Source organism: Cetorhinus maximus, chromosome 16 (assembly GCF_964194155.1).
Source record: "Cetorhinus maximus chromosome 16, sCetMax3.hap1.1, whole genome shotgun sequence".
Taxonomy (NCBI): Eukaryota; Metazoa; Chordata; class Chondrichthyes; order Lamniformes; family Cetorhinidae; genus Cetorhinus; species Cetorhinus maximus.
The window spans coordinates 32,969,017-32,988,165 of NC_135894.1; the positions used below are offsets into that span (position 1 = coordinate 32,969,017).

At 41.9% G+C, this 19,149-nt stretch overlaps 1 protein-coding gene across 1 annotated transcript in view; it reads right to left on the minus strand.

Moving 5' to 3' along the window:
- Window positions 1–19,149, minus strand: part of tbx15 (T-box transcription factor 15) — a 92,612-nt gene that overhangs the window by 12,972 nt on the left and 60,491 nt on the right. The gene's annotated exons all lie outside the window — the stretch shown is intronic.

Consider the following 19,149-nt stretch of genomic DNA (forward strand, 5'->3'; position numbering starts at 1 on the left):
TTTGCAAGTCCTCATTCAGCAAGTAGTTTTACTTCCATCACCATCTATCCTACTGAAGCTCTGTCTAATTAGAGAAGCCATCCATCACTGTGTTCCTATAGTATGTGTGTGTTGCTATTGCAAACACCTCAGGCCATATGGAATTGTAGTTGGGTTGGCTAGTAGTATGGCAATAGTAGTTGTACATTCCAGATATCCAGGTGATGTACTCAGAACTCCAAGTTTAAGCTGCAGACTTCATCTCAACAATTAATTTATATATATTCAATAATATAAACAATCACAATTGATTTCCACAGGCTGTAAAGTTTTTGAAGAAGTATTACATGACAGAAATCAAAAATTGAATACAATCATAATGAATCAACTATATCACACTACATGAAAGAGATAGCCAAATTTATATATACCCCTTTTACAGTGTGATGTTGCATAGTATCAAAGAAATTACAATGGTTTTAGTGGAATGAAATTATTATTTGTTAAAGATTATAAATAGCCTGCAGCTAATCATCACTGCACAAAATAGCAGAAATGGGAGTCATCAACACTGCAAAAAATTGTGAAACATGGCAAGGGTTACTAATACTGGACTTTGCAAGATGGTTATGTTTTAAAATGCCTCCTTTAACTTAAAGTGAAACAGAATGTCCTGGATTGGTGGATGGTGAGGTCATACTAAAAATCTCCACCCGTAAACTGGCCTATCTGGCTACCATGAAGAAGAAACTCAAACAGAAACCTATTGAAATATTAAATGACAGTTTCCACACTTTTCCACAATAACTCACAGTGAAGGGACAGATGCTTTGGAGACACAGGGAGAGGTGGGGGGCTACGGAGAGAGAGAGAGAGATAAAGCCTCAACTATTTACAATTTGTATCAATGACTTGGATGAAAGGACTGAAGGTGTGGTTGCTAAATTTGCTGATGACACAAAGTTTGGTAGGAAAGTAAGTTGTGAAGAGAACATAAGGAGTCTCTAAAGGGGCATAGATAGGTTAAGTGAGTGGGCAAAAATTAGGTAGATGGAGTATAATGTGGGAAAATGTGAACTTGTCCTTCTTAGCAGGAAGAATGGAAAGGCAGCATATTATTTAAATAGAGAGAGATTGCTGAACTCTGAGGTATGGAGGGATCTGGGTTTCCTGGTACATGAGTCACAAAAAGTTAGTATATAGGTACAGCAAGTAATTAGGAAGGCAAATGGAATGTTGTCATTTATTGCAAAGGGAGTGAAATATAAAAGTAGGGATGTTTTGCCACAGTTGTACGGGGCATTGCTGAGACCACATCTAGAGTACTGTGTCAAGTTTTGGTCCCCTTATTTAAGAAAGGATATAAATGCATTAGCAGTTCAGAGAAGTTTCACTCAGCTGATACCTGGGATGGTTCTTGTAATGCTACACATCTGCCAGAAGTGCATTGTAGGATAAGATGAGTTGTAAGACATATTCAATTTTGTTAATTAGTTAAGGTAAAAGTACATTTTCTTTAGTTTGGTGTATTAGTTGCCTGTTGAGTAATGTTTCAGCTAAATTTATTTTACTTTATTTGTTACAGTAAAAGTCTTAAACACATAAGATTTTGTCCTTCAGTAATTTCCATCGGTCACTGAGAAAACTTTTTAAAAGTTATCAGCCTCTGTGGGGACCTTAATGCAAGTTACTGTAGTTTTGGATTTTAGGAACCTTTCCACTCCACTAGGTCACTTTACTATACACAGTACTTCAACAACCGGAGCTGCAATCTCTTCAGTCAAAGATGTGGAAAAACAATGGCCTAAACCCCTAAAGCTTCCACTAATCTGTGGTGGTTTTGGTGGAAATTGGCTAAAGCAGTGTAAAAGATGAGGAATTTTAAGCACAAGTTACACTGAGCATAAATCCAGTTTCTGCTTTCTTTAACACTGGCTTAAGAAAACTTCAGGCCAAAGTTGCACCCACCCAATCTCCTCCATGAAACTGACCACATAACCGTTCAAGAAGGCTCTTAAAATTAAGGGGTTTTTAAAGCATAAAGGCACTAATTTTTAATGCACTAAGGTTCTTAAAGTTACTAAATACTTAAAATTTATGATGAAACTGACTACTGTACACCAGTGAAACTAGTAAATGTTTCAGTATAATTTATTTGAATAAAAACCTCAGTAATTGAAAATTAGGTTACCCTCAGACACATAAAAATGCTTACACCTTGTGATAAACCCATTTTCAGCTGTATTGATAGAACTGCACCAGCTTGCCACTCTTAAATACATCAACAAATATTTTTCAATGCAAGGAATAAAAATAAACAATTGTGTTCTATTAAACTGCCTAATTGTGGCTGAAATTAAATAATGTATTTCCATTACTTCATTAAATAACCACTGGAAAATTAAGTAATACTTTTATTAATACTGTTATACATTGCAACAATGGAATAACCTAAATTAGTTCATGCAAGATTATGCAAATGAGTTTCAGCAGAAACTTGAATCATAATTTTACTTCAGAAAACAAGCCTAATTTCAAGTGCAATTTTCCCCTGTATTGCCAGTTGTGCCCAAATCAGAAACTTTATCCCATTTTCTTATAAATATTGCAGAAATCCCACAGCCCTCAGATTTGTAACAGTTTCCCTTTGCCAACTTCTTGTTTACTTACATAATATTGCATGATTGAGTTGAACATTGCAACAAGTTCCAAACACAATTACTACTAGGTTGAATTTACCTTCTATGTTAAGTATTCAGTCTAGGCCTCCATGATATCATAGTATTTGTCAGTAAGCTTCATTCATCATTACACCTTTACTGAAAACTAAGAGACACCCATATAAACAGTTGTATTTTGTTGCTGAGGTGTAGGACAGTGGTAGAATTGCTTTTAATCTGTAACATGATTTATATATTGTCAGCGCTGGCAAATCCTTGCTTTGCAATTATTTGACTTTGTTTTTCATTATTATTTTTGTGTATGTTTTGTCTGCTGATGATAGATGATTGCAACTGATTTTTTTTTACACTGTTGATTTCATTGGGTTCTACATTGATCAAAGATCTCAGACTGAGAAGCAATGGGGTTCTTCTATATGGTAGAATTCCTCAAATCTCAAGGGGCTAGCAATGAAACCAATGTTCTTGCTCCATTTATTCATTTCATATCATGTATCAACAGAAAATGATTCCTGTCCACATATGTACGGCCATTGTCATAAACTCATGCATGTAAATTATAATTATTTAGGGAATTGACATGACTTTCATCTTGACACAGTGCACAGTTCTTCCATTCTTCAAACTCTAAACATAAACTGGGAACCTGAGGCCCAGGCTAATGCTTTAAGGGGGTGGGTTCAAATCCCAACATAGCAGCTGGTGGAATTTAAATTCAATTAATAAAAAATCTAGAATTGAAAGCTAGTCTCAGTAAACCATGACAACTATTACCAATTGCTGTAAAAACAAATTTGGTTCACAAATGTCCTTCTTATCCAGTCTGGCCTACATGTAACTCAAGAATAAACCACAATGTCCTCTGAATTGGCATAGCAAGCCATTCAGTTCAAGGGCAATTAGAGATAGGCAACAACTGCTGGCCTTGCCTGTGATGTGCATATCTCATGAAAAAATAAAAAAGGAAAATATGACACATTCTGAACCAGAACTGTTAAAAGTTGTATTTTTTTCATATAAATTAATGCCAGAGACGTAGGCGAGTTCCGGATTTCAGCATGCACCATTACACTCCATTTTTTTTAAATGACATGTATATTGGATTAAAACTGAGGGGAGGGTGGATCTGGTTAGAAAATGAGACGATAAAAAGATGATGGAGTAATTGGTACATCAGATTTCTGAGTGTAAAATCACAATTAAGGCGACTAATTTTGGATTGCAATTTCCTGCGCCCAATCCCTCCCGCTGTGTGTCGGTCACCAATAGACAGTCAGTCGGTGACTGCAGAATTCCCGGGGCACCGCCTAGAACAGGCGCCTTGATTATTCTAATCATAACTCTTGCCTGAGGTCACCAATTTGACTGGTTGCAACGGTGGCAACGTCCAAATTGGGGAATAACTGAGCCGTGCCCGTGCCGCGCATGCATGGTTCAGTTTTCCCTAACCAGTGATTCTTAAAGTTTTATACAGAAAACCCAGAAGCACTGTGGCCTGCTGGCGCCCGCAATGCCCCTGACCTGCTTCCCCAAGACCTACCATAGGACCGTTGCCAGCGTCGGCAGTAGCCCTGATTGATGACCTCCAAACTGGGAAGCGGATTCAGCGCCTGCATCTCGTTGGCTAAATGCATTTGAGGCCCGGCACCAGTCTGAAGCGACGGATCCGTTAACTTGCTGCACGTTTTCCGTGGCAAGTTCAGTTTTTCGTCCTAAGAATTAGATTAACTTCAATTTATCTTTATAAACAGAGAACCATTTTCAGCGCTGCAGAGTGTCAACTGAAGCTCAGCATAAAGAAGTTAACTCAAAGTCTTCATTTTGTAACAATGTTGCTCTCTCTGTGTTAGTTCTCGTCCCTTAAAAATCCTGCTTGGTGTAAATCATTTACAGAGTTTCATGAGAACAACAAAAGATTTCTTCAATATTGGCAGTTTAATTGGTTCCACATGCATCCTGTATTATGTATTAGGGTAATGTCTCTTTCCTTTTCCATCCTCAAATATTTTGGGCCTGAGAAGAGCTACAGACGTTTTATTAAGTGTTTTTTAATGTCATTCATTCTGACTCTGACATTTTCATTTTTTTTTGTTTGCTTTCCCCATGTGGAATGTTATTTCTGTCTGTGCTCAAGGAGCTAGTTAGGATTGATACAAATGAGCTGGGCGCTTGGGAGACACCCAGTATAAATCTGTAACCATGCGGGTAGGAAGATTCTGACTAATTTTCCAGGGTTTTTATGATTCAACCACTTCAACCCAGTTTTTCCACTTACAATGATCCAGTTTTTTAAAAAAAATCCTAACCCTTTTCACATCTCTTCCTGTTTACTCCAGGATTCTCAGGGTTTACTACGTTGCACAAAATTATTTCTTCTTTTTTACTTTCACTGCAGCAACCCAAAGGAGACATTGTCTAACATTTTAAAAATGGATCATCTGAGGACTGAGTAAATACTTTACTGTTTTGAGAAACTTGGGCTGCAAAATTCAGATGCGTTGCATCCCTATTTTCTACTGGTGCTGTTTCAGGTCCAAAATAGCGTCTACATATGCGTGCACACCACTGTCGCAGGCCGCACTGCATCTTACTTGAGGTCGTTCTCGCAGGAACTGAGAGCTAGCACCGGAAGAATGCAGACTAAGGAGACTGTGAAACAAAAACAAAAAATGCTGTAAAAACTCAGCAGGTCCGACAGCTGTTAACGGTTCGAGTCCGTATGACTTCTTCAGAGCGTGACGTTGGGTCAGCATTTCATGCTGATTTGATTCCAGTGTTGCCATTTTCAACCTCTGCTCCAGCTTATGCGCTATCTTAACCTCGCACAGCTCAACATGGTTTCAGCAGCTGGAAGAACCCAACCCCCACAACACCACCGTGCTATTTAAAGATATCATCAACTACTTTCAAGTTGGTTGCAAACTGATTTCTACAAGCCACTGCTTAGTTAGTGGACGTGCTTGGTGGTTTGTACTACTAGGTTAGTGGTCTACATGGAGGGGCACATGATGAAGGCCTTGCTTTCACTTCAAGGGCTCTACTCACACCACTTGCTCCCAGTCATGGGTGCTATAGCTTCTATCCCCCTTGGCCTGCAGCATGACAGAGAGAAAAAACAGGCGACACAGAAGAGGACAAGATGCTTGAAGAAGGGCTCTCAGCAGGAGGCTATATCCACCCAGGGTTTCAGAGAACATTTCTCCTCCCTAGCTTACACCAGGAACAGTGTGCGCTCCATCTCATTTTCACTAAAGAGGTGCTTTCTGAGTTTGCCATCTGTTGCAGACAGACCTGCAACTGCAGAGCAGGATGGGCAATGGCATTGCCAGTGACTGTGCAGGTGACTATGTCCTTTAACTACTTCACACTGGGCTTCTTTCAGGCTGCATAAGGGGAACGCCTTCAACATTTCCCAGTTTGATTTTCACCGCCATATATGGGAAGTCCATGCAAAGAGAAGAGAATACGTTACATTCTGTCTTTCCAGGTAAAAGCAGGAAGAGTAAGCCCATGCTTTTGCCAGGAGAGCTTGCTTCCCTGTGGTGCCAGGTGCTTCTGATTGCACACACATTGATTTGAGAGTGCCATATCTAAATTCAGAGATGTACTACAACCCCAAAAAGTTCCATTCCCTTAACATCCAGCTGGTGTGTGACCATACTCAGTACATCACCTAATATCCTGGCAACAGTCATTAGCCATAAGCATTTAACCCACAAGGATAGATCAGAGGATGACTACAGGGCAACAAGGGCTATCTGCTGACATCTTGGCTCATGACGTTGGTGCACAACCAGTGTGCACATGGACAGCATGAATACGATGAGAGCCATGTAGCCACAGGAAATATCATCAAGCAGACCATTGAGATGTTTAAGCAATACTTCCACTGCGCCAAAGGAGTCCCACAGTAAGAGCACAGGTCACACAATTTGTCGTGGTCTCCTGTATCCTGCACAATCTCACCATCATGAGTTCAAGGCCTTGTCACCAGGTATGCAGCTAGCAGATGAGGAGTAGGCAAAGGAGGAAGAGGAGGAGGAGAGATCACTCCAATGATGGTGAACACCGTTTCCTCTATGGTTGTAGGTACATGTATCTGTGCCTGTCCCTCACCTGTTAGGTGTTGTTGCTTGTAGTTATGTGACACCTTGCCATGCAAGAGAAGGGAAGTGTATTAGTGAGTTTGATGCAATGCATTTGAGTGATGTGACTGACATGGTTAAATAGCTGGCATTATGTGCAAGTTGTGATTGTGGGTGTGAGGCTTGTAGCAGTGCTAAGTATGTGAAACTATGAATATGAGGTGGGCATCATGATTGATGGAGATTGATAATATGGGAGTGAAGTTTTGGTTTGAGGGGGAGGGGGTCTGTGGTGAATTAAGTATTGTCTGAGGCTAGTGATTCAGGTCTAAGGATATGGTATTTGAAGGTGAATGCACTGACCTGATCACTCATGAGAGGTCATTGAACTTCTTGTGGCACTACATCCAGGTCCTCAGGACTACATTCCTGCATTAACCGCAATGGATGTCTGCTCCCGTTGCCCTCCGAAAGTTTGGAGGATTTCCTTGGCCAAAAGCATAAAGCATCCCAGTTCACCTATATACATAATTGCACGCTGTGTGGGCAGAATAATACGGAGAGGGTGGCCAGGCGACACACCCCTGCCGGAATCCACGTTAGCATGCAGCCGACATGCTCCATGCTGACCTGTCCTGCAGCCATAAAGTGCTTTGGAATTAATTAACAAGGGATGAGTGGGACTTCCACCCTTCAATGGGGCAGAAGTCCCATCCTTGGGTGCTGCCGGCCAATCTGATTGGCCAGCAGCACCAGGAAGGCATCAGCAACAGCTGCCAAGAAAAGAGGAAGATCGATGTCCATGGATCTTGGGCCGGGAGGGTTTGGGTAGGATAGGTAGAGGGGCGGAGGGAGCAGGTAGGAAGGAAAGGGATGTTCGACCTGAGGGCGGGTCATCCCACGATTGGCCAAAGGCAGCTCCCTTAGAGCAACCCCAGCCCCCTTCCTTTCAGCCCTTTTAAACATTTAAGTTTAAAAAGCAGGCTTCCCACTCCCACCCTGCTGCCCACACCAAACGTTGTATGGCGTGGGCAGCTTTTTATCAAGGTCAATTGGCATGAAATGAAGCCTAATTGACCCTTAGTTATTCATTTATAAATGGCAGGCGGCCTGCTGATTTCGGTGCCCACCCACCACACGTATTATGGAGGAGAGCTTGAGGGTGGGCAGGAAGGTGGTGGGATGGGTGCCCACCCCATTTTACATAATCCCCCCACGGGAAACACACCCACTAGGGGCATGTAAAATTCAGCCCTGTGATGTTGCTGATAAGGTCACATTGTTAGAAATGCTGGACTTTACAAGACAGTTATGTTTTAATTGTCTCCTTTAACTTAAGGCAAAATTGGGAATTTTGGGAGCACCCTAGCTCAGAGACATGCCTATGTGGTCTAGTTGCCATGGCGGTGAAACTTAAACCAAAACCTATTGAAATCAAGTAACAGTTTTCACACCTGTACAATAACTCACAGAAAGTGGACAACTGCTTTTTGAGACACAGAGAGTGGAGAAACAAAGCGGCTACTGCTGTGAAGAACACTGAAGGACTGTTTTGTGTTAACAACCAAGTAGGATGCTTGTGGGAATTAGTTTTCTGTTCAAAAGGAAGGGGGCAGAACCGATAGGACTTTGGTGATTTAAGGAACAAACTTGCTGGTGGAAGTCAGATTTGGGAGACTCGGATTGAGTGGGATGACTTTTGAAGGACACTGGAAGGAAGTTTTGACCTAGCACAGCAGAGAGAAGTGAACCTCCTGGAGAGCCAGGAGTAACTTTGTTCTTATAGTCCTTGTAATGCTACAGATATGCCAGAAGTGCAGTGCACGGCATAAAGGGCTGCAAGACCTTCTCAGTTGTGTTAGTTAATGCAAAAGTATCCTTTCTTTAGTTTGGTTTATTAGTTCCCTGTCAAGTAATGTTTGATTTACTTTGATTTTAGTTTGTTTGTTACATTAAAAGTCTTAAAACATGAAATCTTTTCCTTCAGTTACTTTTGTTGATCACTGGGAAATTAGTCTCTTTTACAATACTAATGGTCTCTACAGAGATCATAACAACACGCATTGCCATCCATAGTTGACGTGAGAAGGTGGCGGTGGGTTCTCTTTAAGTGCTACCGTTCTTGTCAGAGGCTGCTCCCAAAATGCTGTTAGGCAAGCAATCCCTTGATTTTGCCCCAGCATCAATGAAGTAGAGGTGATTTGACCAAGGTGGTGGTAGCACAGTGGTAATGTTACTAGACTAGTGATCCAGAGTCATGAGTTCAAATCTTACCATGGTAGCTGGGGGGATTTAAATTTAATTAATAAATCTGGAATAAAAAGCTCATCTCAGCAATGATGATCAGATTGTCATAAAAATGTCCTTCATGGAAGGAAATCTGCCATTCTTACCAAGTCTGGCCTACATGTAACTCCAGATCCGCAGCACTAAGGTTGAATCTTAACAGCCCTCTGAAATGGCCTAGCAAGCCACCCACTCATACCAAACTGTTAAAGATTAGTAGAAAAGAATAAAATTGGATGGATCACCCAGCATCAATGGAGGACACTGCCCTGTTGACCCTGTAAAATCTTCCTCATTAATTGGGAACTTGTGCAAAAATTGGGAAAGTTGGCCCACAGACCAGTCAAACAATAGCCTGACATAGTCATACTGCATCATACTGTACAACCAAAGTCCTAGACTCCTCCACCACCAGCACGGCGGTTGTCCTGTTCCACCAGTGATTCCACACACCAACAGATAAGGTCAAAGCTCTGCAGTCCTGTCTCCAGTCACGAATGCTGCTAACACTGGCATTTAACCAGCATTGTGGAAAATTGCCTGGTATGTCCTGTGCACAAAAAGCAGGGCAAATCGAATCCAGCCAATTACTGTCCCATCAGTCTACTCTCAATCATCAGCAAAGTCTTGGAAACTGTCAGCGACAGTCAAGCAAGTGGCACTTCTTCACAAATAATGTGCTCCCAATGCACAGTTTGGGTTCTGCCATGACCACGCACTCCTGACCTCATTAGTGCCTTGGTCCAAATATAGACAAAGGAGCTGAATTCTAGAGATGAGGTGAGAGTAACTGTCCTTGGCTCCAAGGTGGCATTTTACCACGTGTGGCATTGAGTAGCCTTACTAAAATTGAAGCCAATGGGAGTCAGGGGAAAACTGTCCACTGGTTGAACTAATGCCTAGCACAAAGGAAGATAGTTGGTTGGAGGCCAATCACCTGCTCTCCTCTGTCATTAGCTCGTGTCCATGTCTGAATCACGGTTGTCATAAGGTCTGAAGCTGAACAGTTCTAATGGAACCCGAATTGAGCATCAGTGAGCAGGTTATGGGTAAGTAGGTGCCACTTGATGGCACTATTTATGATTTGTTCCATAGGTTTACTGCTGATTGGGCCGGTAATTGAGTGGATCACTGTAAATCAACATGCAACTTACCTCAGTTGTAAATTTCATCAATACCATTTCATTCAGCTGAGAGTAAGTAGACTTGTGTGACTGAACCAGCTCCCTTCCAATGAAATGGAAGACCCATGTACCAAAAACAGCCCAAACTAACCAGCAGCAAATGGAATTCGTTCTTAACAGGAAACAGCCTTCAGACTGCACTTCGGCCCTCTGATTGGAAAGTAAAGGTCCTGTTGCCTCTTTTACAAGACTGCACAACAGCACAATTAATTCAGACTAAAGAATTTGCAAACAATATTGATGAAATTCATGGCTGAGGTAAGTTGCATGGTGGTTACAGTGGGCAAAGCCAGAATAAATATCCAAATAAAATTACAGAAGTAAAATCCTTTCATAACTTATTGTTTGATGTTAATCCACATATTGTTTTCTTTTTATTTGGTTCTTAAATGATTTTATTAAATGTTTTGGCAGTATCATAATCCATGAGTTTACTGTGAGCTTGTAGGATTTCTTTTATTCTGATTTACTTTTCCTTAATTCTTCCTGCCATTCTTCAATATTTGTGATTAGAAAAATGTGGTCCTTTATCTTTTGGAATGTCTGTTCCTAGTTTTTGAATAAAATAGTTTGGTAGATTTACTGTGATCCACCCAATTACCGCCCTATCAACAGTGAACCTATGGAAGGAATGGTCAATAGTGCCAATATGTGGCACCTACTCATCCATAGCCTGCTCACCAATGCTCAGTTCAGGTTCCATCAGAACTATTCAGCTTCAGACCTTGTGACAGCCCTGATTTCCTCATAGACACAAGAGCTAATGATGGAGGAGAGCAGGCGATTAGCCTCCAACAACCAACTATCTCACTTTGTGCTAGGCATAACTTCAGCCAGTGAACAATTTTCCCCCGACTCCCATTGGCTTCAATTTTAGAAGGGCCACTCGATGCCACACTTGGTCAAATGCTGCCTTGAAGTCAACGCAGTCAGTCTCACCTCAACTCTAGAATTCAGCTCCTTTGTCTGTGTTTGGACCAAGGCAGTAATGAGGTCAGGAGCGAGTGATCATGGCAGAACCCAAACTGAGCATTGGAAGCCCATTACTCGTGAATAAGTGCCACTTGCTTGACTGTCGCTGACAGCTTAGTTGAAAAAAAGACAGACACTTTTTATTTAAAAAATGATGACTAAATTTAGGAAGCAACATATTTTTAAAGGATCTTTAAGCCAGTTGTTTGTCAGAGTGGGCAGGGTAACATTTTGAAAATTAATTGCTTTTTACTTTTGAACCAAATAAATTTCAAATATTTCATAAATTGTTGCTTTCCCCCTTTTATGCGGTAATTTTTATGCTTAAAGCTTCCTGGTTTAGTTGAGTATATGATGCTGCCCGATATTTCAATCAGTAAAATGTGCAATCAGCAAATGTTTTCCAAGGACTGAAGAAACCGGATGAAGTAGCAGAGAGCAATGCTGTGATGTCACTACATAGAAATTCTAAATGAATACAATAATGAAATGCTGGCTGACAACAGTAATGAATGCACAAAAGCACTGGTCCCCCAAATGTAAATCAAAGTTTATCGATTATGTGCACATAAAAGTCAAAATTTGTTCTTTCCTGGGCAGAAAATTGAAAAAGAGAGATCTCATGGAATTTTTCCATATTAATACTATAGGTATTGGACGTGACTTAAATACCTCAACTGTTGACTTGGCAGCTCAAAGCAAATCGCCATGAATGATATTTATTATGCCCTTTTTAATTGGGAGCATTTCCTCCCACAGTTTCACCCTATTGAATATCCACCATTTACTTTCTGTCACTATAATTTCTGGCTGAGGTGGAAAATGGGGGAGTTGTGCCCATATAATCAATCTGGATCCATACATGTCTGAGAGTACAGCCATGTATATTTGAGGAGAGAGCGGTACTCACAACTTTACCCCCCTTACCCCACCCAGTGAAATGGGATAGTGTTGACTAATTGTATTCCATCCAGCAGTCTAGCCAACAATTCATGAAGCTCACAATGACAGTAAAATAATTCTAAGGTTTCATTTCAGTTGCAAACTGTTTTGAGAAATCCTACCATTTTTAAGATGTGGACACATGGTAATTTGCAACATAGCGCACTTTGCAACATAGCGCACCATCTGGTATAGGCATTATCCAATCGGTGCTAAATTAATACCAGCTTGTGTGTTGCAGAAATATTCTGTATACTGTACATCAATTACTGGGTATTTAAAGATATGAAACTGTTAAATCATTCTTTCAGATGTCCCTATATCATTAGACATACACTTCAGTACATTCGGTGCTGGTTATTTCAAATAGCTTTCAGCACATTAGAATCCATCCCTGAACAGTAGATTAGAAAAAGGTTTCTATCACAATCTATTATGACAGAACTATATAAGCAGAAAGTTTCCAAATTCAAAAAGTTATTAAAAACTGCTGTACAGTTTTCTTTTAACTGCATCTGTACAGTCTTCAAATGCATGTAGAGTTCTTTAGAACATCTGGACCTATATTTTGTAACTGTAACTCAGTTGTTAGCAACTAGCTATGGACCAGCACAAATCTAATAGTGTTTTCAATATGCCATTAATGCTAAAAAGATGGGGGTTACTTTTAGCTAGTCGTAAAGAATAAAATTTCTGCAGGGAACTATTGATTCACTTTTAAAGCCCAGTCATTGTAGCGCTTAGATGTAGAAACTCACACAAAGAAGCAATATTACCACCAAGATTCAGTTTAAAAATGAACTAGTTAAGGTCAACTAGGACCAACTGTGACATCTATTGTTTTTGTTTCATTCCACTCTAACTTTGTTTTGCCATACCATTGAGTTCATTAACTTCTCTAAGCCATTTCCTTGCTGATATCATTACCATTCCATGTTTAATCAGAAACTTTATGTGTACAAACATACATGGCCCTGAAGTTGCTGTTAACATAGAACTTTTGTCCCATTGCATGCAAAAATCTTCCATGTAACTAGGCAATAAAGCTGTTAATCTGATGACATCAAATTCTGGATGAGCTGTATAATCACCTAGAGGAACTGCTCTCACACTGCCTAGTTTCACACTGGTTGCAGTATAAATGAAACCACTGTGCAGACATCTATTTAAAAACATTATAAAGTTAACAACAATAACATATTTATACAGCACATTTGACATAAAATGCCCAAAGCAGTACACAGGAGCATTATAAAACAAAGTATGAAACCAAGCTACGTAAGATGATGTTGGGTCAAATGACCAAAAGCTTAGTTGAATAGGTAGGTTTTAAGGGGTGTCTTAAAGGAGGAAAATGAGGTAGAGAGACAAGAGAGGTTTAGGGGGCGAATTCCAGAGCTTAGGGCCTAGGCAACTTGGGACGTGCAAGAGGCCAGAGTTGAAGGGGTGCAGATATTTCAGAGGTTTATGAGGCTTGAAGATATCACAGAGACTCGAGGCCATGGAAAGATTTGAAAACAAGGATGAGATTTTAAAAATCAAGATGTTGCTTGACCGGGAGCCAAAGTAGGTCAATGAGCACAGGGGAGTTTAGTGAATTGGCAAGTTAATACACAGGTAGCAAAGTTTTGGATGATCTCAAGTTTATGGAGGGTTGATTGTGGTAAATCAGTCACGAGTGTGTTGGAATAGTCGACTAAAAATAACGAAGGCATGAATGAAGGTTTCAGCAGCAGATGAGCTGAGACAGGGACATAGTTGGGTGAAGTGACGGATGTGGAAATAGGCGGTCTTACTGATAGCGTGAATATGTGATCAGAATCTCATCTTGAGATCAAATATGATACCAAGATTGTGAACAGTTTTGTTGCTAAGGAAAGGGATGGAGTCAGTAACTAGGGACCAGATTTTGGAAAGGGGACAAAAAACAATATCTTCACGTCTTCTCAATATTTGAGATAGAGATTCCAGGTGATCCCTGTTCTTCACTTTAACTGTATGCAAATCCATTACCTTCTAAACAATTTCAGCTTTGTAATAACACTCAACTGACAGTATAAAACTGGAATCAGGATCCAAACTGACTCAGAGCAAAGTCGAGTGGAAGTGGAGCTTGATGGTCCAGCTGTCCTTATTCAGATCGATTTGTTAGTGAAAGAAGCTTGAATTATTTTTCAGCTCTGGATCAACACATACTCATCAATACTCATCATTACAGAAAGATAATTCAGTCAACCTAACATCTTCAAAGTCTGTCCACTGAAACCAACAAAAAATTCCCCAGATTTTGTGGTAATAATGACGACCAGGCCATCAGTGCTCACTGATATTATGCAGTAAATTAGATAACAACTTCTGGCATCCACACGTGCAGTTAAAAGCAGAAATCCAAAAGTTGCTGTCAGAGATACCCTGCTCCTTGGCAGGGTGTGCTGCTGCAGTTCTCATCTACAATGGTGTGAACACCCTGTCCTTGTCCACAAGTTCAGCACTAAAAGTGTCTGAAAGCATTCAGTGGTAAGTGAGACTTTAACAATGTGATAAGTCATAATGACTGATGACCAACCTTCCTGACCCTCAAAAAATAATTTTACAAATGGGGAGTTTCATTCCATCAAAAGAAAATTAATATTGGGCAGCAGATAGATGGGAACACCACCATCTGGAAGTTCCTCTCCAAGTCACTCACCACCCTGACTTGCAAACATATTGCCGATCCTTCACCGTCGCTGGGTCAAAATCCTGGAACTCCCTCCCTAACAGCACTGTGGCTGCAGCAGTTCAAGAAGTCAGCTCACCACCGCCTTCTCAAGGGCAACTAGGGATGGGCAATAAATGTTGGCTCAGCCAGCGAAGCCCACATCCCATGAATGAATAAATTAAATATAAAATTAATTTTGTTTTAATTTTCTGTCTGTTTCTTTCGTTCTTTCCCTCAATTCCATCTGTATTTCCAAAACTTCATTTCCCTTTCTGTACATCATTGAAATCTAATCAATATTTTCTGCTTTATATTTCCAGGTTTGGACTCTCATGCCTCAATGGGGATTTGTCAATCTGATTTGCTTCAGTGTTTCTTTTTCTGCACACACGTTACAAATGCCCTGTAGAGGACGTTGCTCTGGAACAACTGATTCAAGGTAGACTGCGCCTCTAAGGCCATTCCAAACTTTGTAGGCAACTATCACTGAGGTGAGTAGCATCACCACTGACTGCAAAATTGGACCTATTGTGAGAAATTAAGGACTTTATGATATTCAATTTCAATTTAATGTAAAATATAGATTGAGAGGCAAAATGTCAATAAAATTATAATATTGTTGCTATAAAAAGGGAACAAACTCAAATTAGCAATCTGTTCCAGAGGTTTATGGTGCCACGTTCAGGTCAATGCAAAATATTTCTGGATGAGCATTCATTCAAAGAAGGAGCATAACTTTAACAACGTGTATTCATATCATGCTTTAAATGTGGGAGAATGTCTCAAGGCATTTCTGAGGAGCATTATCAAAGAAAATTTGACACTGAGCCTTATTAGGGCAGATGACCAAAAACTTAGTCAAAGAGGTAGGTTTTAAGCAGCACCTTAAAAGAAGAAAGAGATGGAGAGACAGGTTTAGGAGGGAACAGCCACCAGTGTTGGAAAAATTAAAATAGGGGTGCACAAGAGGCCAGAATTCGATGAGGGCAGATATCTCAGATGGAGTGTAGTGCTAGATGAGGTTACAGAACTAGGCAGGAGAAGGCCAGGAAGGGATTTGAAAACAAGGATGGAAATTTTAAAATTGTGGTTTTGCTTAACCAGTAACCAGTGTAAGTCAGTGAGCACAAGGGTGATACATGAAAGGAACTTGGTGTGAGTTAGGAAAAGGGCAGCAGAGTTTTTGATGAGCTTAAGTTTATAGATTGTGGAAGATTTGAAGCCATCCAGGAGTGCACTGGGATCGACAAGTCTAGAATGAGTGAGTGAGTGAGTGTGTGTGTGGGAGAGAATGAGTGAGTGTGTGTGGGAGAGAGTGAGTAGGTGTGTGTGGGAGAGAGTGAGTGAGTGTGTGTGGGAGAGAGAGTGAGTGAGTGTGTGGGAGAGAGTGAGTGAGTGTGTGTGGGAGAGAGTGAGTAGGTGTGTGTGGGAGAGAGTGAGTGAGTGTGTGTGTGGGAGAGAGTGAGTGAGTGAGTGTGTGGGAGAGAATGAGTGAGTGTGTGTGTGGGAGAGAGTGAGTGAGTGTGTGTGGGAGAGAGTGAGTGAGTGTGTGTGGGAGAGAGTGAGTGAGTGTGTGTGGGAGAGAGAGTGAGTGAGTGTGTGGGAGAGAGAGAGTGAGTGTGTGTGGGAGAGAGTGAGTAGGTGTGTGTGGGAGAGAGTGAGTGAGTGTGTGTGTGGGAGAGAGTGAGTGAGTGAGTGTGTGGGAGACAGTGAGTGAGTGTGTGTGTGGGAGTGAGTGAGTGTGTGTGGGAGAGAGTGAGTGTGTGTGTGGGAGAGAGAGAGTGAGTGAGTGTGTGTGTGGGAGAGAGAGAGTGAGTGAGTGTGTGTGGGAGAGAGATAGTGAGTGAGTGTGTGTGTGGGAGAGAGAGAGTGAGTGAGTGTGTGTGGGAGAGAGAGAGTGAGTGAGTGTGTGGGAGAGAGTGAGTGAGTGTGTGTGTGGGAGAGAGAGTGTGTGTGGGAGAGAGTGAGTGAATGAGTGTGTGTGGAAGAGAGTGAGTGAGTGTGTGTGGGAGAGAGAGAGTGAGTGTGTGTGGGAGAGAGAGAGTGAGTGAGTGTGTGTGGGAGAGAGAGTGAGTGAGTGTGTGTGGGAGAGAGAGAGTGAGTGAGTGTGTGTGGGAGAGAGAGAGTGAGTGTGTGTGGGAGAGAGTGAGTGAGTGTGTGTGGGAGAGAGAGAGTGAGTGAGTGTGTGTGGGGGAGAGAGTGAGTGAGTGTGTGTGGGGGAGAGAGAGTGAGTGAGTGTGTGTGGGAGAGAGAGAGTGTGTGAGTGTGTGTGGGAGAGAGAGTGAGTGAGTGTGTGTGGGAGAGAGAGAGTGAGTGAGTGTGTGTGGGAGAGAGAGAGTGAGTGTGTGTGGGGGAGAGAGTGAGTGAGTGTGTGTGGGGGAGAGAGAGTGAGTGAGTGTGTGTGGGGGAGAGAGAGTGAGTGAGTGTGTGTGGGAGAGAGAGAGTGAGTGTGTGTGGGAGAGAGTGAGTGAGTGTGTGGGAGACAGTGAATGTGAGTGAGTGTGCGTGCCATGGGAGAGAGTGAGTGTGTGTGGGTGGGTAGGGGGGGGGGTGGGTAGGGGGCAGTGAGTGTTTGGGGGAGAGTGAGTGAGTCAGTCTGGGAAGTGTGGCTCACTCGCAGGATTCCCTTGCATCCTCACCCCCACATACCAACAACCACGTACAGGTGAGGGTGAGCATTGAGAGATTGGGATTGAACCAGACAAACAGACTCTGTCCCTCTCACTCTCTAATGGTGATCTTTATTAATCACTCTTTAATTATCAATGTATTGCTTTGACATTGCTCCATTTTTGCTCAGCAAGTTGCTTCTCTTGTTCATGCCATAGCTTTATTTTGAAATTCATATTTAACGTTGTGCCTTATCTTAAGTTAGCACATCGGCCCCTTCGATGAGAAGGAAATGGAAATGTGGCCCCCCCAGCACCCCCCTCTCCCCATCCTCCAGCGAAAAGGTTGAACAAGCCTAATGTAGATGATGGAATGTATTGAAACCAGGTTCGCTAGCAGTCTGTTTTATTTTGGTTTGTAATTGGATTGGCTGCTGTATAACTCCAAACTGGTGCAAAGTTGTGTTTTAAATGATCACCTTCCATTTTTTAAATAATTTTCCTAGACGGTAAATGCTCCCATCTGCACTCTCCGAACATTAGCCGCCCAAGAAGAGAGCTCTGAGTGTGTGTGTAAGCACACATGGACTTTGTGACTGACCTCACGGCGATTCACGCGGTGCAGCAGCTAACAACTCCTCTCGACTGATGGAGCTTTGCAACTCCGTAGCTACTGCTTAAATTGCTCGCTGCCAGTTGCTGAGACTGCGCCGAAGCCAGTGACAAAGGAGCTCTGTGCGTGTGCGGCGCCTGAATAGAAGCGGTGTTTATCCCCGGCCCCAGTTAGCAGCGCGGGGTGGGGAATGGCAACTTTCTCCTAACATTAAAATGTCCAGCATCTCTGACGAGGTGCGAGACTGCTGATTCAATGTGACATCACCGCAGGGCTGATACTATACCTGGTGCCAGACTATCCACTGGGCGTAGTGATGGTTCAGCTTATTAAGGTGAGTGTTGTTAGACAAGGGTTTGACTCCGGATTTATTCTGCCATTTCCACCTTTGTGTGCACCTGATGTGGATGTGACAATGTAACTGCAGCCTGAAACAGGGCTGCTAAAACTGCCCTCCAATGGAACTAGTATCACTACAGTATTACAGGTAAATCGGTAAAGATGTTGCAACGTTGTTTTAAAAGTAACTTTCTGTTTTATTTTTGCAATTATTTCGCACGCATCCAATTCTCCTCAGTGCCTCTGCAAACCCCCTGTGATTACAGTCCGGTAGGATGTGCTAGGAATGGTCAGCCGCAGACACCGCCGCTCCGATTTGGGAAGAGGCGATTAGTGGGCAGGACTGATAATTGGACTCATTCAGTCAGTGGAAAAAAGAAACTGTGATTCTGATTATTTCAAAACTGAACAAGCTGCTGACGATTAAATATTAAAGCTAAAAACAAAAAGCTAAAAGCTACTGCGGATGCTGGAAATCCAAAACAAAAACAGAATTACCTGGAAAAACTCAGCAGGTCTGGCAGCATCGGCGGAGAAGAAATCAGTTAACGTTTCGAGCCTTCACGGCCCTTCGGCAGAACTGAAGCATAGTTAGAAGAAGGGAGAAATATAAATTGGTTTAAGGTGGGGGGGGGGTGGTGTGGGGGGAGAGAGAGACATTGAGGGTGTGGTGATTGTGGAGATGAGCAGATAATCAAAAGATGTCACAGACAAAAGGGTCAAAGAGGTGTTTTGTCTGAGAAAAGTGCTAATTAAGA